The following is a 25559-nucleotide window of genomic DNA, read 5'->3' on the forward strand; positions in this document are numbered from 1 at the left end:
CAACTAGTGCAAGCATTCCTGGGGGAAGGCCTGCCGCAGATGGATTTGCATATGGTGATGTCATCCAAGCAGTGGGTCAAAGTTGGCTTCAACCCTCGTCTGCATATGAAAAGAGAAAAGGGGCGTGCAGGGCATGGCGGCCTTTTGCGGCGCTTGGATGACCCTTAGTTTGCATTAAACACCCCCACCCTCCTTCGGTGTGGGTCTCATGTTGGCCATGCCCCAGCCCCTGAAGCATTCAAGCTGATTTCTTGCGGCAGCTTGGCACTGTAACAGCTCCAGAGCTGCTCTGTAAGGCAAGTAAAAGGTTGTGGGCCCTGCAGCACTACCTGTAGTTTGCATTGTGCATTGGAAGGCACAAAGTAAGCAGACAGGAGGAGAAGTCAGGATAGTGCACAAGGGTATAAAAGGGAGGGGCTCAAGAAAAAAGAAGTGGAAACAGACAGCAAACTAGGCTGGAGAGAGACCTGAGACAAAGAGATCTGAATTACACGAGAGCCGACCAGGGGAAACACAAATTCTGCAGTCAAGTTTCCCACATTTGGGGAAATCGCAGGGGCAGCACACCCAGAGTGCAATGGGTGAGCCTTGCCCTGGGAGAAGCACCTTCATGATCATAGTATCTCACCTGGCAGGTAAGTAGGAGTTGGGCTAGAGCTTGGGAGGGTCGCTGCTCGGGCACCCCCCTGTCAAGTGAAGGAGATCCAACTGAGGCAGCACAAGGGAACTCTCGAAAGAAGAACAAGGCTAGAGGAAGATCTGAGACAAAAAAATGTGACTTTTACCAGAGCTGACCAGAGGAAAACACAAACACAGTCCCCCACTACAACAAATAATGCAGTCAAGTTTCCCACATTTGGGGAAATCACAGGGGTCAGCATACCCAGAATGCAATGAATGAACCTCACCCTTGGAGAACAATCTTCATGACCATGGTATCTCCTATGCAAAATAAGTATGATTTGGGATAGGGCTGGGGAGGGCCGCTGCTCAGGCACATCTCTGTCAAGTAAAGGAGATTCAACTGAGGCAGCACAAGGGAACTCTCATCTGGGGACAACAACTGCAGGGAGAACACATATTTTCAGATGAACATGGGAGGGCAGAAGGCTGCCTAATACTGAAGCACCCCCAAACAACAAACCAAATGCAACAACTAGTGCAAGCATTCCTGGGGGAAGGCCTGCAGCAGATGGATTTGCATATGGTGATGTCATCCAAGCAGTGGGTCAAAGTTGGCTTCAACCCTCGTCTGCATATGAAAAGAGAAAAGGGGCGTGCAGGGCATGGCGGCCTTTTGCGGTGCTTGGATGACCCCTAGTTCGCATTAAACACCTCCACCCTCCTTCGGTGTGGGGCTCATGTTGGCTATGCCCCAGCCCCTGAAGCATACAAGCTGATTTCTTGCAGCAGCTGGGCACTGTAACAGCTCTAGAGCTACTCTGTACGGCAAGTAAAAGGGTGTGGGCCCTGCAGCACTACCTGTAGTTTGCATTGTGCTTTGGAAGGCACAAAGTAAGCAGACGGGAGAAGTAAGGATAGTGCGCAAGGGCATAGAAGGGAGCGGCTCAAGAAAAGAGAAGTGGAAACAGACAGCAAACTAGGCTGGAGAGAGACCTGAGACAAAGAGATCTGAATTATACGAGAGCCGACCAGGGGAAACACAAATTATGCAGTCAAGTTTCCCACATTTGGGGAAATCGCAGGAGCAGCACACCCAGAGTGCAATGGGTGAGCCTTGCCCTGGGAGAAGCACCTTCATGATCATAGTATCTCACCTGGCAGGTAAGTAGGAGTTGGGCTAGAGCTGGGGAGGGTCGCTGCTCGGGTACCCCCCTGTCAAGTGAAGGAGATCCAACTGAGGCAGCACAAGGGAATTCTCGAAAGAAGAACAAGGCTAGAGGAAGATCTGAGACAAAGAAATCTGACTTTTACCAGAGCTGACCAGAGGAAAGCACAAACACAGTCCCCCACTACCACAAATAATGCAGTCGAGTTTCCCACATTTGGGGAAATCACAGGGGTCAGCATACCCAGAATGCAATGAATGAACCTCACCCTGGGAGAACAATCTTCATGACCATGGTATCTCCTATGCAAAATAAGTATGATTTGGGATAGGGCTGGGGAGGGCCGCTGCTCAGGCACATCTCTGTCAAGTAAAGGAGAGATGGTCTGCCAGATTACATAATGCATACCAGAGCCATAACTAGACTTTTTGGTGCCCTGTGACAGATAATTATATGCCCCCCCCCCTCCCCATTTTTGCAATATGGACAAAAGGTGCATGCCTTCTGGGGAAGGGGCATAACAAGATTGGTCTCAGAGAAAGCACATGAGATATGAAGATATATCTAGTATACTTGGCACTCAATGGTTTGTGGTATTGCCGGGGTGCACTCCTTAAATGCATATACAGTCACACATGGCATGTTTGTGCAAATGGCATATCAGCAGTCAGCACTAACTGGTGACATGCCATTTGTACAAGTAAGCCATGTGTGACTAATATATAAACATGCTTTATTAAATAACACCTCAAACTATCATACCCAGGATTCAAACCTATAACCTGTTGAATTCTAATCAAACACCCTACCCATTGAGCTACTTGATCCTGCATCTATTCTAACCTCCAAAAACAGATTCAGTTGCATTTTCCAGCGTGTTTTGTTTGCTTCTTTGCAAATGTCTTACATCGACAAACTTATTTAGTACTATTTTGCAAATAGGGTTAGATTGTCGCAACATTGTGTTCCCTAATTGCTTGATTTTTTAAATGCAACAATTGATAAAGACACCTGATAATTGCTCTGTGGAGTCTTATTTTGTGTTTTGTGTTTAGTCTTTAGATCTGAATTTGAATGTACTTGTGAACTAACTTAATTTCCTACTTCTAAATTCATTCCTAAATTCACTACTTACATGAATCCTGTAGTTGGGCATTTTGGGACTTCGATTGTGGGCATTGTTTTGTGTCCAGACCAGCAGCAGGTGGTGTGCATTTGCTGGAAAGGCATCGAAGACCTCCGATATGCTGCATCTCCTGATGTGTGTCTCCCTCAAGTGACAGTCAGCAAATGCCTGCTAGACATGCATCATAGAACAGGCATGCTAAAACATGGGTCTTCAACCTGCGACCCTCCAGCTGCTGTGGAACTACACATCCCAGCATGCCCTGCCTCAGTTTTAGCATACCTTAATAGCAAAACTGTGGCAGGGCATGCTGGGATGTGTAGTTTCACAGCAGCTGGAGGGCCACAGGATGAAGACCCATGTGCTAGAGCCAAGCCAGCTAGAGCTGGGTGGTTGGGTGGGTGGTGTGTCGGAGGTGGAGCACATGCAAATGATTGTGTATCATCCAGCTAGTGAGAGAGAAAACTCATGCAGGAGTGTGCCTGCTTGTCAGTGGGTTATGCACCTTGCCAGACGTTAAATCTACATAGAGCAGCTGGAGGGGACAAGAGCAGGTTTGCAAAATATAGATAGAAGAGCATATATGCTGGCGCATTCTCCATGATTGTGTCAGCTTATGTTTTGGTGCACTGCACTTTCCTCCACTAAGTTTTAGCCATTTTTGTTAAGCTCAAGTGTAGTTGCTTCTCGGCCTTTTGGCTGTGATCTTGTATCGTGGTTGAAGGGTCTGCTGGAGGGAGGGATTGTTTTCTTCATTGGCGAAAGACCAAAGATATTCCAGGATGGAAGGCTTGGGAACACTATCTGTTTTTCAGTTGTGGAAGAGCACAGAGGTCGGATTGGACTACATTCTATAGTAAAGGATATCTTTCTATTTATTGACCCTCCCCTTATATGTGTCTGTGTTACAATAAAGCTTCGGTTTTGTGAATCCCTCACCCTCTTACACTCCACACCCATAGCCTTATTAACTGTTGTATTATTGTATAGTTTAAATGTATAGTGCAGTTCATGATTTATAGTGTAGGCTGGCCTGTGCTGTAGTTCTTGAACTGTACTATACCGTCAGCATTTGTATTGTGTTTTGGCTGTGCTGCAACACTGTATTTATGTGTGTAATGTTTATGTATGTTTTTTTTTATGTCAATAAAGACTGCTTTTTCAAGCCAATATCTGAAAACAATCAATGTTTATCTTTGATGGCAATAAAAGTGGTATGATATTTGATGCTTTTGAAATCCAATATCTGATATGTCCCCTATCTGGGAACCAGGGCCCTCATTCCGAGTTGTTCGCTCGGAGATTTTCATCGCATCGCAGTGAGAATTCTCTTAGTGCGCATGCGCAATGTTCGCACTGCGACTGCGCCAAGTAACTTTACTATGAAGAAAGTAAGTTTACTCACGGCATTTTCATCGCTCCGACGTTCGCATTGTGATTGACAGGAAATGGGTGTTACTGGGCGGATGCACGGCGTTTTAGGGGCGTGTGGCTGGAAACGCTACAGTTTCCGGAAAAAACGCAGGAGTGGCCGGAGAAACGGTGGGAGTGCCTGGGCGAACGCTGGGTGTGTTTATGACGTCAGCCAGGAACGAAAAGCACTGAACTGATCGCACAGGCAGAGTAAGTCTGAAGCTACTCAGTAACTGCTAACTCGTTTGTAATCGCAATATTGCGCGTACGTCGGTCGCAATTTTAAGAAGCTAAGATTCACTCCCAGTAGGCGGCGGCTTAGCGTGTGTAACTCTGCTACATTCGCCTTGCGAGCGAACAACTCGGAATGAGGGCCCATATATTAAATGGCTTTTCAGAAAAGGGAGATGGGAGAAGAGCTTTCAGTACTTGTAGGACCGATGCACATAAAGAAGCAAAAAAACATACATAAACATTACACACATAAGTACCGCGTTGCGGCACAGCCAAAACACAATACAAATGCTGACGGTATAGTACAGTTCAAGAACTACAGCACAGGCCAGCCTACACTATAAATCATGAACTGCACTATACATTTAAACTGTACAATAATACAACAGTTAATAAGGCTATGGGTGTGGAGTGTAAGAGGGTGAGGGAATCACAAGCCCGAAGCTTTATTGAAAGACTGACACATATAAGGGGAGGATTAATAAATAGAAAGACATCCTTTACTATAGAATGTAGTCCAATCCGGTCTTTCAACTCTTCCACAATTGAAAAACGGATAGTGTTCCCAAGCCTTCCATCCTGGAATATCTTTGGTATTTCGCCAATGAAGAAAGCAATCCCTCCCTCCAGCAGACCCTTCAACCACAATACAAGATCACAGCCAAAAGGCCGAGAAGCAACTACACTTGAGCTTAACAAAAATGGCTAAAACTTAGTGGAGGAAAGTGCAGTGCACCAAAACATAAGCTGACACAATCATGGAGAATGCGCCAGCATATATGCTCTTCTATCTATATTTTGCAAACCTGCTCTTGTCCCCTCCAGCTGCTCTATGTAGATTTAACGTCTGGCAAGGTGCATAACCCACTGACAAGCAGGCACACTCCTGCATGAGTTTTCTCTCTCACTAGCTGGATGATACACAATCATTTGCATGTGCTCCACCTCCGACACACCACCCACCCAACCACCCAGTCACCAGAGCCACCCACAAACCAACTGGCTCCGTGATTTAATTTGCACAGTGTAGTCATCCAGGCAGCATGTCCTTCTCAATGGAAGGATCTCTGGTTCCATGGAATCTTCCGCATTGGAATGCTGCGGAACAAAAAGGATTTAAATATTCAGCTTGCTAGCATTCAATGTACCTGTGGCTTGGCTCTAGCACATGGGTCTTCATCCTGTGGCCCTCCAGCTGCTGTGAAACTACACATCCCAGCATGCCCAGCCACAGTTTTGCTATTAAGGTATGCTAAAACTGAGGCAGGGCATGCTGGGATGTGTAGTTCCACAGCAGCTGGAGGGTCGCAGGTTGAAGACCCATGTTTTAGCATGCCTGTTCTATGATGCATGTTCCGTGATGTCACAATCAGCTTGGAATGGGGTGTCTAGCAGGCATTTGCTGACAGCCACTTGAGGGAGACACACATCAGGAGATGCAGCATATCGGAGGTCTTCGATGCCTTTCCAGCAAATGCACACCACCTGCTGCTGGTCTGGACACAAAACAATGCCCACAATCGAAGTCCCAAAATGCCCAACTACAGGATTCATGTAAGTAGTGAATTTAGGAATGAATTTAGAAGTAGGAAATTAAGTTAGTTCACAAGTACATTCAAATTCAGATCTAAAGTCTAGGTAGGCCTCACGTCCTGGCAGCCGCCAGCATTTAAAAATGCCTTGATTAGAGGTACGGAATTAAATGTAGATAAGAAGTAGACACAAAATAAGACTCCGCAGAGCAGTTATCAGGTGTTTTTATCAATTGTTGCATTTAAAAAATCAAGCAATTAGGGAACACAATGTTGCAACAATGTAACCCTATTTGCAAAATAGTACTAAATAAGTTTGTCGATGTAAGACATTTGCAAAGGCGCATCCAAAACACGCTGGAAAATGCAACTGAATCTGTTTTTGGAGGCTAGAATAGGAAATGTGCATCGGTCCTACAAGTACTGAAAGCTCTTCTCCCATCTCCCTTTTCTGAAAAGCCATTTAATATATGGTTCCCAGATAGGGGACATATCAGATATTGCCTTTCAAAAGCAGCAAATATCATACCACTTCTATTGCCATCAAAGATAAACATTGATTGTTTTCAGATATTGGATTGAAAAAGCAGTCTTTATTGACATAAAGAAGCAAAAAAAACATACATAAACATTACACACATAAGTACTGTGTTGCAGCACAGCCAAAACACAATACAAATGCTGTCGGTATAGTACAGTTCAAGAACTACAGCACAGGCCAGCCTACACTATAAATCATGAACTGCACTATACATTTAAACAATACAATAGTTAATAAGGCTATGGGTGTGGAGTGTAAGAGGGTGACGGAATCACAAGCCCAAAGCTTTATTGAAAGACAGACACATATAAAGGGAGGATTAATAAATACAAAAATACCCTTTACTATAGAATGTAGTCCAATCCGGTCTTTCAACTCTTCCACAACTGAAAAACAGATAGTGTTCCCAAGCCTTCCATCCTGGAATATCTTCAGTCTCTCGCCAATGAAGAAAACAATCCCTCCAGCAGACTCTTCAACCACGATACAATATCACAGCCAAAAGAGCGAGAAGCAACTACACTTGCGTTTAAACAAAACGGCTAAAACTTAGTGGAGGAAAGTGCAGTGCACCAAAACATAAGCTGACACAATCATGGAGAATGCGCCAGCATATATGCTCTTCTGTCTATATTTTCCAAACCTGCTCTTGTCCCCTCCAGTTGCTCCATGTAGATTTGACGTCTGGCAAGGTGCATAACTCACTGACAAGCAGGCACACTCCTGCATTAGTTTTCTCTCTCACTAGCTGGATGATACACATTCATTTGCATGTGCTCCACCTCCGACATACCGCCCACCCAACCACCCAGTCACCAGAGCCACCCACAAGCCAACTAGCTCCGTGATTTAATTTGCACAGTGCAGTCATCCAGGCAGCATGTCCTTCTCAATGGAATAATCTCTGGTTCCATGGAATCTTCCGCATTGGAATGCTGCGGAACAAAAAGGATTTAAACATTCAGCTTGCTAGCATTCAATGTACCTGCGGTTTGGTTCTAGCACATGGGTCTTCATCCTGTGGCCCTCCAGCTGCTGTGAAACTACACATCCCAGCATGCCCTGCCACAGTTTTGCTATTAAGGTATTAGGCAGCCTTCTGCCCTCCCATGTTCATCTGAAAATATGTGTTCTCCCTGCAGTTGTTGTCCCCAGATGAGAGTTCCCTTGTGCTGCCTCAGTTGAATCTCCTTTACTTGACAGAGATGTGCCTGAGCAGCGGCCCTCCCCAGCCCTATCCCAAATCATACTTATTTTGCATAGGAGATACCATGGTCATGAAGATTGTTCTCCAAGGGTGAGGTTCATTCATTGCATTCTGGGTATGCTGACCCCTGTGATTTCCCCAAATGTGGGAAACTTGACTGCATTATTTGTTGTAGTGGGGGACTGTGTTTGTGTTTTCCTCTGGTCAGCTCTGGTAAAAGTCACATTTTTTTGTCTCAGATCTTCCTCTAGCCTTGTTCTTCTTTCGAGAGTTCCCTTGTGCTGCCTCAGTTGGATCTCCTTCACTTGACAGGGGGGTGCCCGAGCAGCGACCCTCCCAAGCTCTAGCCCAACTCCTACTTACCTGCCAGGTGAGATACTATGATCATGAAGGTGCTTCTCCCAGGGCAAGGCTCACCCATTGCACTCTGGGTGTGCTGCTCCTGCGATTTCCCCAAATGTGGGAAACTTGACTGCAGAATTTGTGTTTCCCCTGGTCGGCTCTCGTGTAATTCAGATCTCTTTGTCTCAGGTCTCTCTCCAGCCTAGTTTGCTGTCTGTTTCCACTTCTTTTTTCTTGAGCCCCTCCCTTTTATACCCTTGTGCACTATCCTGACTTCTCCTCCTGTCTGCTTACTTTGTGCCTTCCAATGCACAATGCAAACTACAGGTAGTGCTGCAGGGCCCACAACCTTTTACTTGCCTTACAGAGCAGCTCTGGAGCTGTTACAGTGCCAAGCTGCCGCAAGAAATCAGCTTGAATGCTTCAGGGGCTGGGGCATGGCCAACATGAGACCCACACCGAAGGAGGGTGGGGGTGTTTAATGCAAACTAAGGGTCATCCAAGCGCCGCAAAAGGCCGCCATGCCCTGCACGCCCCTTTTCTCTTTTCATATGCAGACGAGGGTTGAAGCCAACTTTGACCCACTGCTTGGATGACATCACCATATGCAAATCCATCTGCGGCAGGCCTTCCCCCAGGAATGCTTGCACTAGTTGTTGCATTTGGTTTGTTGTTTGGGGGTGCTTCAGTATTAGGCAGCCTTCTGCCCTCCCATGTTCATCTGAAAATATGTGTTCTCCCTGCAGTTGTTGTCCCCAGATGAGAGTTCCCTTGTGCTGCCTCAGTTGAATCTCCTTTACTTGACAGAGATGTGCCTGAGCAGCGGCCCTCCCCAGCCCTATTCCAAATCATACTTATTTTGCATAGGAGATACCATGGTCATGAAGATTATTCTCCCAGGGTGAGGTTCATTCATTGCATTCTGGGTATGCTGACCCCTGTGATTTCCCCAAATGTGGGTAACTCGACTGCATTATTTGTGGTAGTGGGGGACTGTGTTTGTGTTTTCCTCTGGTCAGCTCTGGTAAAAGTCAGATTTCTTTGTCTCAGATCTTCCTCTAGCCTTGTTCTTCTTTCGAGAGTTCCCTTGTGCTGCCTCAGTTGGATCTCCTTCACTTGACAGGGGGGTGCCCGAGCAGCGACCCTCCCCAGCTCAAGCCCAACTCCTACTTACCTGCCAGGTGAGATACTATGATCATGAAGGTGCTTCTCCCAGGGCAAGGCTCACCCATTGCACTCTGGGTGTGCTGCCCCTGCGATTTCCCCAAATGTGGGAAACTTGACTGCATAATTTGTGTTTCCCCTGGTCGGCTCTCGTATAATTCAGATCTCTTTGTCTCAGGTCTCTCTCCAGCCTAGTTTGCTGTCTGTTTCCACTTCTTTTTTCTTCAGCCCCTCCCTTTTATACCCTTGTGCACTATCCTGACTTCTCCTCCTGTCTGCTTACTTTGTGCCTTCCAATGCACAATGCAAACTACACACCCTTTTACTTGCCTTACAGAGCAGCTCTGGAGCTGTTACAGTGCCAAGCTGCTGCAAGAAATCAGCTTGAATGCTTCAGGGGATGGGGCATGGCCAACATGAGCCCCACACCAAAGGAGGGTGGGGGTGTTTAATGCGAACTAGGGGTCATCCAAGCACTGCAAAAGGCCGCCATGCCCTGCATGCCCCTTTTCTCTTTTCATATGCAAATGAGGGTTCCAGCCAACTTTGGCCCACTGCTTGGATGACATCACCGTATGCAAATCCGTCTTCTGCAGACCTTCCCCCAGGAATGCTTGTACTAGTTGTTGCATATGGTTTGATATTTGATGGTGCTTCAGTATTAGGCAGCCTTCCGCCCTCCCATGTTCATCTGAAAAGATGTGGTCTCCCTGCAGTTGTTGTCCCCAGACGAGAGTTCCCTTGTGCTTCCTCAGTTGAATCTCCTTAACTTGACGGGGGAGGGGCTGCCCGAGCAGCCACCCTCCCCAGCCCTATCCCAACTCATACTTATTTTGCATATGAGATCTCTTGATCATGAAGATTGTTCTCACAGGGTGAGGTTCATCCATTATATTTTAAAATAGGAAGGTACAAATTACATATTTGAATTGCATTTATGTGCTGGATTCAAATGTCCCCCCCCCCTTCCTTTCTCAATTGTGCCCGTCAGCAGCTATTCTAAGGTTGCTGCCAATGGGTGTGACACATTAATTTCTTCTGTGGGGTACACAGGACTCCACAAGGATTCACATTGGGGTGTAGAGTAGGATCTTGATCTGAGGCACCAACCGGCTCAAAGCTTTTGACTGTTCCCAAGATGTTCAGCGCATCCTCCTCTATAACCCCGCTTCCATGAACAGGGAGCTCAGTTTGTAGTTGGTGCCTTCAGTAGCAGGCCACTTAACAGGGGCCTGCCTCAGGCAGCCTATTCTTAGCTATTAATTTTGACAAGAAAAGAAGAACTTGTTTTATGAGAATCTACAAGGGCTGCAGCAGGCTAGGTCTAATAGACATCTTTACTGCAGCTTCATCACTCCCAGCGGCGCTGTATACTCCCGTGCCCTGGTTGCTGGGTCACTGCAGCGGAGGCTCCGGTTTCTTCCTAAGGTCAGTCACACACGCACCGCCCTTCCGGATCACGAGGCCGCTGATGAAGGGGAGCGTGGCCGTAGGGGGTGGACCGTGTGTGCACTGGCGTGGACACTGATTACTGGGCAGCCGCTCCACGAGCCACCAGGTACAGTTAAGGAGCACAGGTCTGGGGTTTTTTCTCCCATATTAAACCAATTTTGTACTGCCCGCAGCGCATTGTGATAGGTAATAGGGCCTGATTCAGGTTGGATTGCAATCACAGTAAGCGATCCAACTGCAAAAATTGCTAAGAGCATACGCATGTGCCTGCATTTTCTGCGGCACCCCGCAGAGAATGCGATCGCCTCTGCCTGTCAATCGGGGCAGGGGGGGAGAGGGGGGTCAGCAACACTCCATTTCCAAGTCAGGGATGGAGCGGTGCGGGGGCAAGGCTTCAAAATGGGGTCTGCAACGGAGGAGACACAGGGGGCGTGGTCACAGCGGCTGTATGACATCACATTCAGCCGCTGTGATCACAAAAATGGTGGCGGCTTCCTGCGCGCACATACAGTCTGCACCAGCAGGAGGCTACACCATTTTTTATGATCACGCTGAACTGCAGTGCGACTGCAATTACAGATTGGTCAAGAAGGGAGGCGTCATGCTGGGTGGCCATGTCCTGTCACTGTGCAGGAGCCAGCACCGCTCACACACTAGTCCCCGGGTGAAGCCCCCAACCCCCGGGACACCCGGAGCAACAAAATGTAGATTCAGGCCACCAGGCCACGCCCCTACCTATGAAACCATGCCTCCTTTTTACCATTGCGCTGCTTATCTGCGCGCACTGCATTACAATCTCCTTCGCCACCTCTCTGGGTGTCACCAGTGATAGTGACACCTCTGCCATGCTTGTAGCAGCTGGTCCTAAGATCTACGCCTCAAGCCCTGAGTGTTTGCCCTTGTGACTTGTTGATCATCATAGCGAAGCAGATGCTTACAGAAAACTGCAGGGGCTTAGATTGAAAATAAAAAAATATATGGGTATAAGGTAGAGAGGAGCGGGTTCGGTTCTCCGAGAACCGAATTCCCCACGAACTCCACGTGGTTTACACTGGTCCGAGGCAGGCTCGGTTGTTCCCGCCTGACTCGGAAAACCTGAACAAGGGAAAATGTCATCATCCCGCTGTCGGATTCTCGCGAGATTCGGATTTCATATAAAGAGCTGCGCGTTGCCGCCATTTTTACTCGTGCATTGAATAGGGAGCGGAGAGGACGTGGCTATGTTCTCTCAGTGGAAATCTCAATATCAGTGCTCAGTATCAGTGGTTACTTATTGCTGCTCAGTAATACTAGTAGTGTGTCTCTCCTGCTCAGTGTCAGTTCTCAGTAGTATCCTCATCAGTGCTCAGTATCACTGCTCATTGTCTTGTGCTGCATTGTGGTGCTCAGCATACTACAGTACATTACTAATAGTCCAGTGCTGCATCTTGCTGCTCAGTGTCAGTTCTAGTATCCTCATCAGTGCTCACTATCACTGCTCATTACATTGTGGTGTTCTGTATACTACAGTAACATAGTAATATAGTAACATATAGTAATATAGTTTTTGAGGTTGAAAAGAGGCAAATTGCCCATCGTGTTCAACCTGTTTTAAGTTGTGATGATTCTACATACTTGCTGAATAATGTTTTATGACTAGTTAACTACTACAACTCATGTTACCCCCGGATTAACCATGTTGATATTTTAAGTATTATAACCTTGGATAGCTTTTTCATTCAGAAATGTATCCATTCCTTTTTTAAATCCAATTACAGAGTCCGCCATTACCACCTTCCCTGGCAGGGAATTCCACATCCTGATTGCCCTAACAGTGAAGATCATAGTATCTCACCTGGCAGGTAAGTAGGAGTTGGGCTAGAGCTGGGGAGGGTCGCTGCTCGGGCACCCCCCTGTCAAGTGAAGGAGATCCAACTGAGGCAGCACAAGGGAACTCTCGAAAGAAGAACAAGGCTAGAGGAAGATCTGAGACAAAGAAATCTGACTTTTACCAGAGCTGACCAGAGGAAAGCACAAACACAGTCCCCCACTACCACAAATAATGCAGTTGAGTTTCCCACATTTGGGGAAATCACAGGGGTCAGCATACCCAGAATGCAATGAATGAACCTAACCCTGGGAGAACAATCTTCATGACCATGGTATCTCCTATGCAAAATAAGTATGATTTGGGATAGGGCTGGGGAGGGCCGCTGCTCAGGCACATCTCTGTCAAGTAAAGGAGATTCAACTGAGGCAGCACAAGGGAACTCTCATCTGGGGACAACAACTGCAGGGAGAACACATATTTTCAGATGAACATGGGAGGGCAGAAGGCTGCCTAATACTGAAGCACCCCCAAACAACAAACCAAATGCAACAACTAGTGCAAGCATTCCTGGGGGAAGGCCTGCAGCAGATGGATTTGAATATGGTGATGTCATCCAAGCAGTGGGTCAAAGTTGGCTTCAACCCTCGTCTGCATATGAAAAGAATAAAGGGGTGTGCAGGGCATGGCGGCCTTTTGCGGCGCTTGGATGACCCCTAGTTCGCATTAAACACCTCCACCCTCCTTCGGTGTGGGGCTCATGTTGGCTATGCCCCAGCCCCTGAAGCATTCAAGCTGATTTCTTGCAGCAGCTGGGCACTGTAACAGCTCCAGAGCTGCTCTGTAAAGCAAGTAAAAGGGTGTGGGCCCTGCAGCACTACCTGTAGTTTGTATTGTGCGTTGGAAGGCACAAAGTAAGCAGACGGGAGAAGTCAGGATAGTGCACAAGGGTATAGAAGGGAGGGGCTCAAGAAAAAAGAAGTGGAAACAGACAGCAAACTAGGCTGGAGAGAGACCTGAGACAAAGAGATCTGAATTATATGAGAGCCGACCAGGGGAAACACAAATTATGCAGTCAAGTTTCCCACATTTGGGGAAATCGCAGGGGCAGCACACCCAGAGTGCAATGGGTGAGCCTTGCCCTGGGAGAAGCATCTTCATGATCATAGTATCTCACCTGGCAGGTAAGTAGGAGTTGGGCTAGAGCTGGGGAGGGTCGCTGCTCGGGCACCCCCCTGTCAAGTGAAGGAGATCCAACTGAGGCAGCACAAGGGAACTCTCGAAAGAAGAACAAGGCTAGAGGAAGATCTGAGACAAAGAAATCTGACTTTTACCAGAGCTGACCAGAGGAAAGCACAAACACAGTCCCCCACTACCACAAATAATCCAGTTGAGTTTCCCACATTTGGGGAAATCACAGGGGTCAGCATACCCAGAATGCAATGAATTAACCTAACCCTGGGAGAACAATCTTCATGACCATGGTATCTCCTATGCAAAATAAGTATGATTTGGGATAGGGCTGGGGAGGGCCGTTGCTCAGGCACATCTCTGTCAAGTAAAGGAGATTCAACTGAGGCAGCACAAGGGAACTCTCATCTGGGGACAACAACTGCAGGGAGAACACATATTTTCAGATGAACATGGGAGGGCAGAAGGCTGCCTAATACTGAAGCACCCCCAAACAACAAACCAAATGCAACAACTAGTGCAAGCATTCCTGGGGGAAGGCCTGCCGCAGATGGATTTGCATATGGTGATGTCATCCAAGCAGTGGGTCAAATTTGGTTCAAACACCTTTGCAAAGTTCTATAAGTTTGATACCCTGGCTGAGGAGGACCTCCTGTTTGCTCAATCGGTGCTGCAAAGTCATCCGCACTCTCCTGCCCGTTTGGGAGCTTTGGTATAATCCCCATGGTCCTTTCGGAGTCCCCAGCATCCTCTAGGACGTAAGAGAAAATAAGATTTTAAACCTACCGGTAAATCTTTTTCTCGTAGTCCGTAGAGGATGCTGGGTGCCCGTCCCAAGTGCGGTCTACTTCTGCAAGACTTGTATATAGTTATTGCTTACATAAGGGTTATATGTTAGTTTTCATCGGTCTTGGACTGATGCTATGTTGTTTTCATACTGTTAACTGGGTAGTATATCACAAGTTATACGGTGTGATTGGTGTGGCTGGTATGAATCTTGACCTTGGATTAACAAAAATCCTTTCCTCGTACTGTCCGTCTCCTCTGGGCACAGTTTCTCTAACTGAGGTATGGAGGAGGGGCATAGAGGGAGGAGCCAGTGCACACCCAGATCTAAAGTCTTTCTTAAAGTGCCCATGTCTGCTGCGGAGCCCGTCTATCCCCCATGGTCCTTACGGAGTCCCCATCATCCTCTACGGACTACGAGAAAAAAAAATTACCGGTAGGTTTAAAATGTTATTTTTTTCTCTGCAACCCACTGCTAAATTGTGCTTCCTAGCTGTTTTTTATAAAATCACTTAATTAAATCTAACTCTGATTACGTCAGAGAAGGCCAGGTACCCTACACCATAAGAGGGGGTTTGAAATTTTGACTTGTCTACTTAAAGATCACCAAAATCTGATGACAAGGTCAATTACATCCCTGGGTGGGATTGAACCACCAACCTTTTGGTTAATAGCCCATGTAAGTGCAAGAAATCCTGAAGCACTCACTCATCATGGGAAAGTACCAATGTGTTTCTTACAAAAATTCTCCAGATTATTGACTTTTTAAAGTTTTTCTAGGAAACGTTCTAGATGAATGCTTATTAGCCTTTGTCAGTATTGACTTTCGCAAGGTGTCTCTGTGGCGCAATCGGTTAGCATGTTTGGCTATTAACCAAAAGGTTGGTGGTTCAATCCCACCCAGGGATGTAATTGACCTTGTAATCAGATTTTGGTGATCTTTAAGTAGACAAGTCAAAATTTCAAAAACCTCCCTTATGGTGTAGGGTACCTGGCCTTCTCTGATGTAATCAGAGTTAGATTTGATTAAGTGATTTTATAAAAAAACAGCTAGGAAGCACAATTTAGCAGTGAGTTGCAGAGAAAAAAAATTATGCTGGCAGAAAAGTCCAATTGAGTGATTAAACAGCTCTTCATTTTCTGATTTTATGTTTATGCTAACAAATTTGCTCTCTGAAAAGTGTCCACAAAGCCAAGTCTCTGATTAACACCTTTGTAGGAATGGTTTTTCACCTATTACTGAATTAAACTTGCTTCATTGGAAAGGCATCAAAGATGCATCCTCATTTCAATGTCTACTGAAATAATACAGGTTGACACCAGGAAACGTCACTGCATCCTTGCTGCTTCCTCATGGGGAAGTCTGTTTAATGTGAAAACAAGGTGATATCTAATCAGCACACAGGTAAGGAATTAAGAAAATCTTTCTTTATGGGTGAAGATGTTTCTCACAAATTGTTGTCCCAATGCATCATTGAAATTCAAGATGGAAGATGATTTTCATATATCACTTGTACATTTTGCATTGCTCTTCTGGTGACAATGTAGTTTGTTTTTGTCAATTACCATTTCAGTAATAGGGTAAAGAAAATTAAGAGGATTTTTTAAAGAAAACAATGCTGTCAATATACTATTAAAACAAATTAAAATGATAAAAGTTATTGTACTTTAAGTAAAAATAAAAGTGCCAAAATATCAATCCCAGTTTTTGATTACTTTAATTATAAAAAAAAAATGCACATAGCAGAGGATAGTTTCGATCAATCGACCTCTGGGTTATGGGCCCAGCATGCTTCCATTGCACTACTCTGCTGCTCATGGAAGTGTCAGAGATCCTGAAGACTAAATTGATTAAAGGCCTAAAAGTACTGGACTATAAGGAAAGACTTACTAGGCTGAATATTTATACACTAGAAAAGAGGTGCCTAAGAGGAGATATTATTAATATCTTCAAATATGTAAAGATACATAACAAAGAGTTATCAGAGGAATTATTTATTAAAAGAACACGTGGTCACTCGCTGCGACTGGAGGAAAGTTCAGAACGCAATGGAGGAAAGGGTTCTTCACTGTTAGGGCAATCAGGATGTGGAATTCCCTGCCAGGGAAGGTGGTAATGGCGGACTCTGTAATTGGATTTAAAAAAGGAATGGATACATTTCTGAATGAAAAAGCTATCCAAGGTTATAATACTTAAAATATCAACATGGTTAATCCGGGGGTAACATGAGTTATAGTAGCTAACTAGTCATAAAACATTATTCAGCAAGTATGTAGAATCATCACAACTTAAAACAGGTTGAACACGATGGGCAATTTGCCTCTATTCAACCTCAAAAACTATGTTACTATATTACTATGTTATTGTAGTATACAGAACACCACAATGCAATGAGCAGTGATAGTGAGCACTGATGAGGATACTAGAACTGACACTGAGCAGCAAGATGCAGCACTGGACTATTAGTAATGTACTGTAGTATGCTGAGCAACACAATGCAGCACAAGACAATGAACAGTGATACTGAGCACTGATGAGGATACTACTGAGAACTGACACTGAGCAGGAGAGACACACTACTAGTATTACTGAGCAGCAATAAGTAACCACTGATACTGAGCACTGATATTGAGATTTCCACTGAGAGAACATAGCCACGTCCTCTCCGCTCTCTCTTCAATGCACGAGTAAAAATGGCAGCAACGCGCAGCTCTTTATATGGAATCCGAATCTCGCGAGAATCCGACAGCGGGATGATGACATTTTCCCTTGTTCAGGTTTTCCGAGTCAGGCGGGAACAACCGAGCCTGCCTCGGACCAGTGTAAACCACGTGGAGTTCGTGGGGAATTCGGTTCTCGGAGAACCGAACCCGCTCCTCTCTACCTTATACCCTATCAATTTTTTTATTTTCAATCTAAGCCCCTGCAGTTTTCTGTAAGCATCTGCTTCGCTATGATGATCAACAAGTCACAAGGGCAAACACTCAGGGTTTAAGGCGTAGATCTTAGGACCAGCTGCTACAAGCATGGCAGAGGTGTCACTATCACTGGTGACACCCAGAGAGGTGGCGAGGGAGATTGTAATGCAGTGCGCGCAGATAAGCAGTGCAATGGTAAAAAGGAGGCATGGTTTCATAGGTAGGGGCGTGGCCTGGTGGCCTGAATCTACATTTTGTTGCTCCGGGTGTCCCGGGGGTTGGGGGCTGCACCCGGGGACTAGTGTGTGAGCGGTGCTGGCTCCTGCAAAGTGACAGGGCATGGCCACCCAGCATGACGCCTCCCTTCTTGACCATGCTGTAATTGCAGTCGCACTGCAGTTCAGCGTGATCATAAAAAATGGTGTAGGCTCCTGCTGGTGCAGACTGTATGTGCGCGCAGGAAGCCGCCACCATTTTTGTGATCACAGCGGCTGAATGTGATGTCATACAGTCGCTGTGACCACGCCCCCTGTGTCTCCTCCGTTGCAGACCCCATTTTGAAGCCTTGCCCCCGCACCGCTCCATCCCTGACTTGGAAATGGAGTGTTGCTGACCCACCTCTCCCCCCCTTCCCCGCCCCGATTGACAGGCAGAGGCGATCACATTCTCTGCGGGGTGCCGCAGAAAATGCAGGCACATGCGTATGCTCTTAGCAATTTTTGCAGTTGGATCGCTTATTGTGATTGCAATCCAACCTGAATCAGGCCCTATTACCTATCACAATGCGCTGCGGGCAGTACAAAATTGGGTTAATATAGGAGAAAACCCCCCAGACCTGTGCTCCTTAACTGTACCTGGTGGCTAGTGGAGCGGCTGCCCAGTAATCAGTGTCCACCGCAGTGCGCACACGGCCCACCCCCTACGGCCTCGCTCCCCTTCAGCAGCGGCCTCGTGATCCGGAAGGGTGGTGTGTGTGTGACTGACCTTAGGATGAAACCGGAGCCTCCGCTGCAGTGACCCAGCAACCAGGGCACGGGAGTATACAGCGCCGCTGGGAGTGATGAAGCTGCAGTAAAGATGTCTATTAGACCTAGCCTGCTGCAGCCCTTGTAGATTCTCATAAAACAAGTTCTTCTTTTCTTGTCAAAATTAATAGCTAAGAATAGGCTGCCTGAGGCAGGCCCCTGTTAATTGGCCTGCTACTGAAGGCACCAACTACAAACTGAGCTCCCTGTTCATGGAAGCGGGGTTATAGAGGAGAATGCACTGAGCTTCTTGGGAACAGTCAAAAGCTTTGAGCCGGTTGGTGCCTCAGATCAAGATCCTACTCTACACCCCAATGTGAATCCTTGTGGAGTCCAGTGTACCCCACAGAAGAAATTAATGTGTCACACCCATTGGCAGCAACCTTAGAATAGCTGCTGACGGGCACAATTGAGAAAGGAAGGGGGGGGGGGGACATTTGAATCCAGCACATAGATGCAATTCAAATATGTAATTCGTACCTTCCTATTTTAAAATATAATGGATGAACCTCACCCTGTGAGAACAATCTTCATGATCAAGAGATCTCATATGCAAAATAAATATGAGTTGGGATAGGGCTGGGGAGGGCTGCTCGGGCAGCACCTCCCCCGTCAAGTTAAGGAGATTCAACTGAGGAAGCACAAGGGAACTCTCGTCTGGGGACAACAACTGCAGGGAGACCACATCTTTTCAGATGAACATGGGAGGGCGGAAGGCTGCCTAATACTGAAGCACCATATGCAACAACTAGTACAAGCATTCCTGGGGGAAGGTCTGCAGCAGACGGATTTGCATACGGTGATGTTATCCAAGCAGTGGGCCAAAGTTGACTGGAACCCTCATCTGCATATGAAAAGAGAAAAGGGGCATGCAGGGCATGGCGGCCTTTTGCAGTGCTTGGATGACCCCTAGTTCACATTAAACACCCCCACCCTCCTTTGGTGTGGGGCTCATGTTGGCCATGCCCCATCCCCTGAAGCATTCAAGCTGATTTCTTGCAGCAGCTGGGCACTGTAACAGCTCCAGAGCTGTTCTGTAAGGCAAGTAAAAGGGTGTGGGCCCTGCAGCACCACCTGTAGTTCGCATTGTGCGTTGGAAGGCACAAAGTAAGCAGACGGGAGGAGAAGTCAGGATAGTGCGCAAGGGCATTCTTTTCTCTTAGTCCGTAGAGGATGCTGGGGTCACATTAAGAACCATGGGGTATAGACGGGATCCGCAAGAGACATGGGCACTTTAAGACTTTCAAAGGGTGTGAACTGGCTCCTCCCTCTATGCCCCTCCTCCAGACTCCAGTTATAGGAACTGTGCCCAGGGAGACGGACATTTCGAGGAAAGGATTTATTGTTAAACTAAGGTGAGCATCTTACCAGCTCACACCTTAAACATGCCGCAGAACGTGGCATTCAACAGAACACAAGCCAACGGCATGAACAATTGCAGCAAAAAGCTGACCAGAACCATAACACAACATGTGTATAACCACAAGTAATAACTGCAGACACAGTATGGACTGGGACGGGTGCCCAGCATCCTCTACAGACTAAGAGAAAAGGATTTACCGGTAGGTATTAAAATCCTATTTTCTCATACGACCTAGAGGATGCTGGGGTCACATTAAGAACCAAAGCTCTTGAACGGGTGGGAGAGTGCGTACGACTCTGCAGCACCGAATGACCCAACTTAAGGTTATCATCAGCCAAGGTATCAAACTTGTAAAACTTAGCAAAAGTGTTTACTAAATAGCTGCTCGGCAAAGTTGCAATGCCGAGACTCCCCGACCAGCTGCCAAGGATGAACCCACCTTTCTTGTAGAATGGGTCTTCACCTACTTCAGTAACGGCAATCCTGCCGTGGAACGAGCATGCTGAATCTTACCACAGATCCAGCGCATAATGGTCTGCATGGAAGCAGGACACCAAATCCTGTTGGGAGCATACAGGACAAACAGAGCCTCTGTTTTCCTAATCTGAACCGTTCTGGTGACATACATTTTCAAAGTTCTGACCACAGCCAGAGACTTTGACTCAACGAAGGTGTCAGTGGCCAAAGGCACCATGTGGAAAGATGAACCACCTTCGGCAGAAATTGTTGACGTGTCCTCAATTCTGCTCTATCTTCATGAAAGATCAAATAAAGGCTCTTGTGATACTGCATGGTTTGTACTGTTTTCCATGTGCTCCCAGACCTTTAAGCAAGTAGCATGGTCAAGAAAGTTCTGTTTGAAAAGAAACAACATTTACTGTCATTGTTATGCAAATAAACTTACATTAAAGCTAACAAGAAAGCACACTCGTTCTGTCTTTAAACTGATAAAAGAAACCCCAATAATATGGGGCATGCAAAAATTGAGATAAAACTCAGTTTTGCTCCTCTCCACGGAAATCTTTAATAAAAGGCGAAATATTTGTTAGTTCTGAAGAGAAACCAGAGCATGACCAAGATTCCACCTGTCGCCTGAGTGCCATGCCAGCAGTTCTCATTCAGCTGAAAGTGAGCACCCAATTTGAATGAAAGAAAGCAGATTTCTCACCAGGCTTCCCCTTGCTATAAACATGGTTTGTACTCTTTTCCATGTGCTCCCAGATCTTTCAAGCAATTAGTGTGGTCAAGAAAGTTCTGTTTGAAAAGAAACAAACATTTACTGTCATTTCTATGCAAATGAGCTTACATTAAAGCACACTCGTTCTATCTTTAAACCGATAAAATAAAACCCCAATAAGATGGGGCATGCAAAAATTGAGATAAAACTCAGTTTTGCTCCTCTCCACGGAAATCTTTAGTAAAAGGCGAAAGATTTGTTCGTTCTGAAGAGAAACCAGAACATGACCAAGATTCCACCTGTCGCCTGAGTGCCATGCCAGCAGTCCTCATTCAGCTCAAAGTGAGCACCCAATTTGAAAGAAAGAAAGCAGATTTCTCACCAGGCTTCCCCTTGCTATAAACATGGTTTGTACTCTTTTCCATGTGCTCCCAGATCTTTCAAGCAATTAGTATAGTCAAGAAAGTTCTGTTTGAAAAGAAACAAACATTTACTGTCATTTCTATGCAAATGAGCTTACATTAAAGCACACTCGTTCTATCTTTAAACCGATAAAAGAAACCCCAATAAGACGGAGCATGCAAAAATTGAGATAAAACTCAGTTTTGCTCCTCTCCACGGAAATCTTTAGTAAAAGGCGAAAGATCTGTTCGTTTTGAAGAGAAACCAGAGCATGACCAAGATTCCACCTGTCGCCTGAGTGCCATGCCAGCAATCCTCATTCAGCTCAAAGTGAGCACCCAATTTGAAAGAAAGAAAGCAGATTTCTCACCAGGCTTCCCCTTGCTATAAACATGGTTTGTACTCTTTTCCATGTGCTCCCAGATCTTTCAAGCAATTAGTGTGGTCAAGAAAGTTCTGTTTGAAAAGAAACAAACATTTACTGTCATTTCTATGCAAATGAGCTTACATTAAAGCACACTCGTTCTATCTTTAAACCGATAAAATAAAATCCCAATAAGATGGGGCATGCAAAAATTGAGATAAAACTCAGTTTTGCTCCTTTCCACGGAAATCTTTAGTAAAAGGCGAAAGTTTTGTTCGTTCAGAAGAGAAACCAGAACATGACCAAGATTCCACCTGTCGCCTGAGTGCCATGCCAGCAGTCCTCATTCAGCTCAAAGTGAGCACCCAATTTGAAAGAAAGAAAGCAGATTTCTCACCAGGCTTCCCCTTGCTATAAACATGGTTTGTACTCTTTTCCATGTGCTCCCAGATCTTTCAAGCATTTAGTATAGTCAAGAAAGTTCTGTTTGAAAAGAAACAAACATTTACTGTCATTTCTATGCAAATGAGCTTACATTAAAGCACACTCGTTCTATCTTTAAACCGATAAAAGAAACCCCAATAAGACGGAGCATGCAAAAATTGAGATAAAACTCAGTTTTGCTCCTCTCCACGGAAATCTTTAGTAAAAGGCGAAAGATCTGTTTGTTTTGAAGAGAAACCAGAGTATGACCAAGATTCCACCTGTCGCCTGAGTGCCATGCCAGCAGTCCTCATTCAGCGCAAAGTGAGCACCCAATTTGAAAGAAAGAAAGCAGATTTCTCACCAGGCTTCCCCTTGCTATAAGCATGGTTTGTACTCTTTTCCATGTGCTCCCAGATCTTTCAAGCAATTAGAATGGTCAAGAAAGTTCTGCTTGAAAAGAAACAGACATTTATAGTCATTGTTATGCAAATAAACTTACATTAAAGCTAACAAGAAACTGATAAAAGAAACCCCAATAATATGGGGCATGCAAAAATTGAGATAAAACTCAGTTTTGCTCCTCTCCACAGAAATCTTTAATAAAAGGCGAAAGATTTGTTCGTTCTGAAGAGAAACCAGAGCATGACCAAGATTCCACCTGTCGCCTAAATGCTGTGCCAGCAGTCCTCATTCAGATCAAAGTGAGCGCCCAACTTGAAAGTAAGCAGATTTCTCACCTGGCTTCTCCTTGCTATAAGCATGGTTTGTACTGTATTCCATGTGCTCCCAGATCTTTCAAGCAAGTAGCATGGTCAAGAAAGTTCTGTTTGAAAAGAAACAAACATTTACTGTCATTTCTATGCAAATGAGCTTACATTAAAGCACACTCATTCTATCTTTAAACCGATAAAAGAAACCCCAAAAAGATGGGGCATGCAAAAATTGAGATAAAACTCGGTTTTGCTCCTCTCCACGGAAATCTTTAGTAAAAGGCGAAAGATTTGTTCGTTCTGAAGAGAAACCAGAGCATGACCAAGATTTTTATCTGAAAATATGTGTTCTCCCTGCAGTTGTTGTCCCCAGATGAGAGTTCCCTTGTGCTGCCTCAGTTGAATCTCCTTTACTTGACAGAGATGTGCCTGAGCAGCGGCCCTCCCCAGCCCTATCCCAAATCATACTTATTTTGCATAGGAGATACCATGGTCATGAAGATTGTTCTCCCAGGGTGAGGTTCATTCATTGCATTCTGGGTATGCTGACCCCTGTGATTTTCCCAAATGTGGGAAACTCGCTTTTATACCCTTGTGCACTATCCTGACTTCTCCTCCTGTCTGCTTACTTTGTGCCTTCCAATGCACAATGCAAACTACAGGTAGTGCTGCAGGGCCCACACCCTTTTACTTGCCTTACAGAGCAGCTCTGGAGCTGATACAGTGCCAAGCTGCTGCAAGAAATCAGCTTGAATGCTTCAGGGGATGGGGCATGGCCAACATGAGCCCCACACCGAAGGAGGGTGGGGGTGTTTAATGCGAACTAAGGGTCATCCAAGCGCCGCAAAAGGCCGCCATGCCCTGCATACCCCTTTTCTCTTTTCATATGCAGATGAGGGTTCCAGCCAACTTTGGCCCTCTGCTTGGATGACATCACCGTATGCAAATCCGTCTTCTGCAGAACTTCCCCCAGGAATGCTTGCACTAGTTGTTGCATTTGGTTTGTTGTTTGGGGGTGCTTCAGTATTAGATAGCCTTCTGCCCTCCCATGTTCATCTGAAAATATGTGTTCTCCCTGCAGTTGTTGTCCCCAGATGAGAGTTCCCTTGTGCTGCCTCAGTTGAATCTCCTTTACTTGACAGAGATGTGCATGAGCAGCGGCCCTCCCCAGCCCTATCCCAAATCATACTTATTTTGCATAGGAGATACCATGGTCATGAAGATTGTTCTCCCAGGGTGAGGTTCATTCATTGCATTTTGGGTATGCTGACCCCTGTGATTTCCCCAAATGTGGGAAACTCGACTGCATTATTTGTGGTAGTGGGGGACTGTGTTTGTGCTTTCCTCTGGTCAGCTCTGTTAAAACTCAGATTTCTTTGTCTCAGATTTTCCTCTAGCCTTGTTCTTCTTTCGAGAGTTCCCTTGTGCTGCCTCAGGTGGATCTCCTTCACTTGACAGGGGGGTGCCCGAGCAGCGACCCTCCCCAGCTCTAGCCCAACTCCTACTTACCTGCCAGGTGAGATACTATGATCAGGAAGGTGCTTCTCCCAGGGCAAGGCTCACCCATTGCACTCTGGGTGTGCTGCTCCTACGATTTCCCCAAATGTGGGACACTTGACTGCATAATTTGTGTTTCCTCTGGTCGGCTCTCGTATAATTCAGATCTCTTTGTCTCAGGTCTTTCTCCAGCCTAGTTTGCTGTCTGTTTCCACTTCTTTTATCTTGAGCCCCTCCCTTCTATACCCTTGTGCACTATCCTGACTTCTCCTCCCGTCTGCTTACTTTGTGCCTTCCAATGCACAATGCAAACTACAGGTAGTGCTGCAGGGCCCACACAATCTTTTACTTGCCTTAAAGAGCAGCTCTGGAGCTGTTTACAGTGCCCTGCTGCTGCAAGAAATCAGCTTGAATGCTTCAGGGGATGGGGCATGGCCAACATGAGCCCCACACCAAAGGTGGGTGGGGGTGTTTAATGCGAACTAGGGGTAATCCAAGCACCGCAAAAGGCCGCCATGCCCTGCACGCCCCTTTTCTCTTTTCATATGCAGATGAGGGTTGAAGCCAACTTTGACCCACTGCTTGGATGACATCACCATATGCAAATCCATCTGCTGCAGGCCTTGCCCCAGGAATGCTTGCACTAGTTGTTGCATTTGGTTTGTTGTTTGGGGGTGCTTCAGTATTAGGCAGCCTTCTGCCCTCCCATGTTCATCTGAAAATATGTGTTCTCCCTGCAGTTGTTGTCCCCAGATGAGAGTTCCCTTGTGCTGCCTCAGTTGAATCTCCTTTACTTGACAGAGATGTGCCTGAGCAGCGGCCCTCCCCGCCCTATCCCAAATCATACTTATTTTGCATAGGAGACACCATGGTCATGAAGATTGTTCACCCAGGGTGAGGTTCATTCATTGCATTCTGGGTATGCTGACCCCTGTGATTTCCCCAAATGTGGGAAACTCGCCTGCATTTTTTGTGGTAGTGGGGGACTGTGTTTGTGTTTTCCTCTGGTCAGCTCTGGTAAAAGTCAGATTTCTTTGTCTCATATATTCCTCTAGCCTTGTTCTTCTTTCGAGAGTTCCCTTGTGCTGCCT

The 25559-nt window shown here is 46.1% G+C and overlaps 20 non-coding genes and 2 pseudogenes across 20 annotated transcripts; 8 read left to right on the forward strand and 14 right to left on the reverse strand.

Annotated features, from left to right (window-relative positions):
- Nucleotides 1-480: 480 nt before the first annotated feature.
- On the reverse strand, nucleotides 481-643 carry LOC135026105 (U1 spliceosomal RNA). The gene has a single exon (XR_010222768.1). It is a non-coding gene; the product is annotated as a U1 spliceosomal RNA (small nuclear RNA).
- Nucleotides 644-795: 152 nt separating this feature from the next.
- On the reverse strand, nucleotides 796-959 carry LOC135026079 (U1 spliceosomal RNA). Its single transcript, XR_010222745.1, has one exon. It is a non-coding gene; the product is annotated as a U1 spliceosomal RNA (small nuclear RNA).
- A 671-nt stretch (nucleotides 960-1630) lies between these two features.
- Nucleotides 1631-1793, reverse strand: LOC135026121 (U1 spliceosomal RNA). The gene has a single exon (XR_010222784.1). It is a non-coding gene; the product is annotated as a U1 spliceosomal RNA (small nuclear RNA).
- Nucleotides 1794-1945: 152 nt separating this feature from the next.
- Nucleotides 1946-2109, reverse strand: LOC135026099 (U1 spliceosomal RNA). Its single transcript, XR_010222763.1, has one exon. It is a non-coding gene; the product is annotated as a U1 spliceosomal RNA (small nuclear RNA).
- A 5773-nt stretch (nucleotides 2110-7882) lies between these two features.
- On the forward strand, nucleotides 7883-8046 carry LOC135026080 (U1 spliceosomal RNA). The gene has a single exon (XR_010222746.1). It is a non-coding gene; the product is annotated as a U1 spliceosomal RNA (small nuclear RNA).
- Nucleotides 8047-8198: 152 nt separating this feature from the next.
- On the forward strand, nucleotides 8199-8361 carry LOC135026106 (U1 spliceosomal RNA). The gene has a single exon (XR_010222769.1). It is a non-coding gene; the product is annotated as a U1 spliceosomal RNA (small nuclear RNA).
- Nucleotides 8362-9035: 674 nt separating this feature from the next.
- Nucleotides 9036-9199, forward strand: LOC135026070 (U1 spliceosomal RNA). The gene has a single exon (XR_010222736.1). It is a non-coding gene; the product is annotated as a U1 spliceosomal RNA (small nuclear RNA).
- A 152-nt stretch (nucleotides 9200-9351) lies between these two features.
- LOC135026113 (U1 spliceosomal RNA) lies at nucleotides 9352-9514 on the forward strand. Its single transcript, XR_010222776.1, has one exon. It is a non-coding gene; the product is annotated as a U1 spliceosomal RNA (small nuclear RNA).
- A 3288-nt stretch (nucleotides 9515-12802) lies between these two features.
- Nucleotides 12803-12966, reverse strand: LOC135026182 (U1 spliceosomal RNA). Its single transcript, XR_010222832.1, has one exon. It is a non-coding gene; the product is annotated as a U1 spliceosomal RNA (small nuclear RNA).
- Nucleotides 12967-13658: 692 nt separating this feature from the next.
- Nucleotides 13659-13800, reverse strand: LOC135026142 (U1 spliceosomal RNA; annotated as a pseudogene).
- Nucleotides 13801-13952: 152 nt separating this feature from the next.
- Nucleotides 13953-14116, reverse strand: LOC135026059 (U1 spliceosomal RNA). Its single transcript, XR_010222726.1, has one exon. It is a non-coding gene; the product is annotated as a U1 spliceosomal RNA (small nuclear RNA).
- Nucleotides 14117-20847: 6731 nt separating this feature from the next.
- LOC135026245 (U5 spliceosomal RNA) lies at nucleotides 20848-20963 on the reverse strand. The gene has a single exon (XR_010222886.1). It is a non-coding gene; the product is annotated as a U5 spliceosomal RNA (small nuclear RNA).
- A 275-nt stretch (nucleotides 20964-21238) lies between these two features.
- Nucleotides 21239-21354, reverse strand: LOC135026209 (U5 spliceosomal RNA). The gene has a single exon (XR_010222851.1). It is a non-coding gene; the product is annotated as a U5 spliceosomal RNA (small nuclear RNA).
- Nucleotides 21355-21628: 274 nt separating this feature from the next.
- LOC135026229 (U5 spliceosomal RNA) lies at nucleotides 21629-21744 on the reverse strand. Its single transcript, XR_010222870.1, has one exon. It is a non-coding gene; the product is annotated as a U5 spliceosomal RNA (small nuclear RNA).
- Nucleotides 21745-22019: 275 nt separating this feature from the next.
- LOC135026255 (U5 spliceosomal RNA) lies at nucleotides 22020-22135 on the reverse strand. The gene has a single exon (XR_010222896.1). It is a non-coding gene; the product is annotated as a U5 spliceosomal RNA (small nuclear RNA).
- A 274-nt stretch (nucleotides 22136-22409) lies between these two features.
- Nucleotides 22410-22525, reverse strand: LOC135026234 (U5 spliceosomal RNA). Its single transcript, XR_010222875.1, has one exon. It is a non-coding gene; the product is annotated as a U5 spliceosomal RNA (small nuclear RNA).
- Nucleotides 22526-22789: 264 nt separating this feature from the next.
- Nucleotides 22790-22905, reverse strand: LOC135026240 (U5 spliceosomal RNA). Its single transcript, XR_010222881.1, has one exon. It is a non-coding gene; the product is annotated as a U5 spliceosomal RNA (small nuclear RNA).
- Nucleotides 22906-23175: 270 nt separating this feature from the next.
- LOC135026206 (U5 spliceosomal RNA) lies at nucleotides 23176-23291 on the reverse strand. The gene has a single exon (XR_010222848.1). It is a non-coding gene; the product is annotated as a U5 spliceosomal RNA (small nuclear RNA).
- A 144-nt stretch (nucleotides 23292-23435) lies between these two features.
- LOC135026200 (U1 spliceosomal RNA) lies at nucleotides 23436-23563 on the forward strand (annotated as a pseudogene).
- Nucleotides 23564-24156: 593 nt separating this feature from the next.
- Nucleotides 24157-24320, forward strand: LOC135026271 (U1 spliceosomal RNA). Its single transcript, XR_010222911.1, has one exon. It is a non-coding gene; the product is annotated as a U1 spliceosomal RNA (small nuclear RNA).
- Nucleotides 24321-24472: 152 nt separating this feature from the next.
- LOC135026136 (U1 spliceosomal RNA) lies at nucleotides 24473-24635 on the forward strand. Its single transcript, XR_010222797.1, has one exon. It is a non-coding gene; the product is annotated as a U1 spliceosomal RNA (small nuclear RNA).
- A 676-nt stretch (nucleotides 24636-25311) lies between these two features.
- Nucleotides 25312-25475, forward strand: LOC135026085 (U1 spliceosomal RNA). Its single transcript, XR_010222750.1, has one exon. It is a non-coding gene; the product is annotated as a U1 spliceosomal RNA (small nuclear RNA).
- The last annotated feature ends 84 nt before the right edge of the window (nucleotides 25476-25559 follow it).

Source organism: Pseudophryne corroboree, unplaced genomic scaffold (assembly GCF_028390025.1).
Source record: "Pseudophryne corroboree isolate aPseCor3 unplaced genomic scaffold, aPseCor3.hap2 scaffold_430, whole genome shotgun sequence".
In the NCBI taxonomy this organism is placed as follows: domain Eukaryota; kingdom Metazoa; phylum Chordata; class Amphibia; order Anura; family Myobatrachidae; genus Pseudophryne; species Pseudophryne corroboree.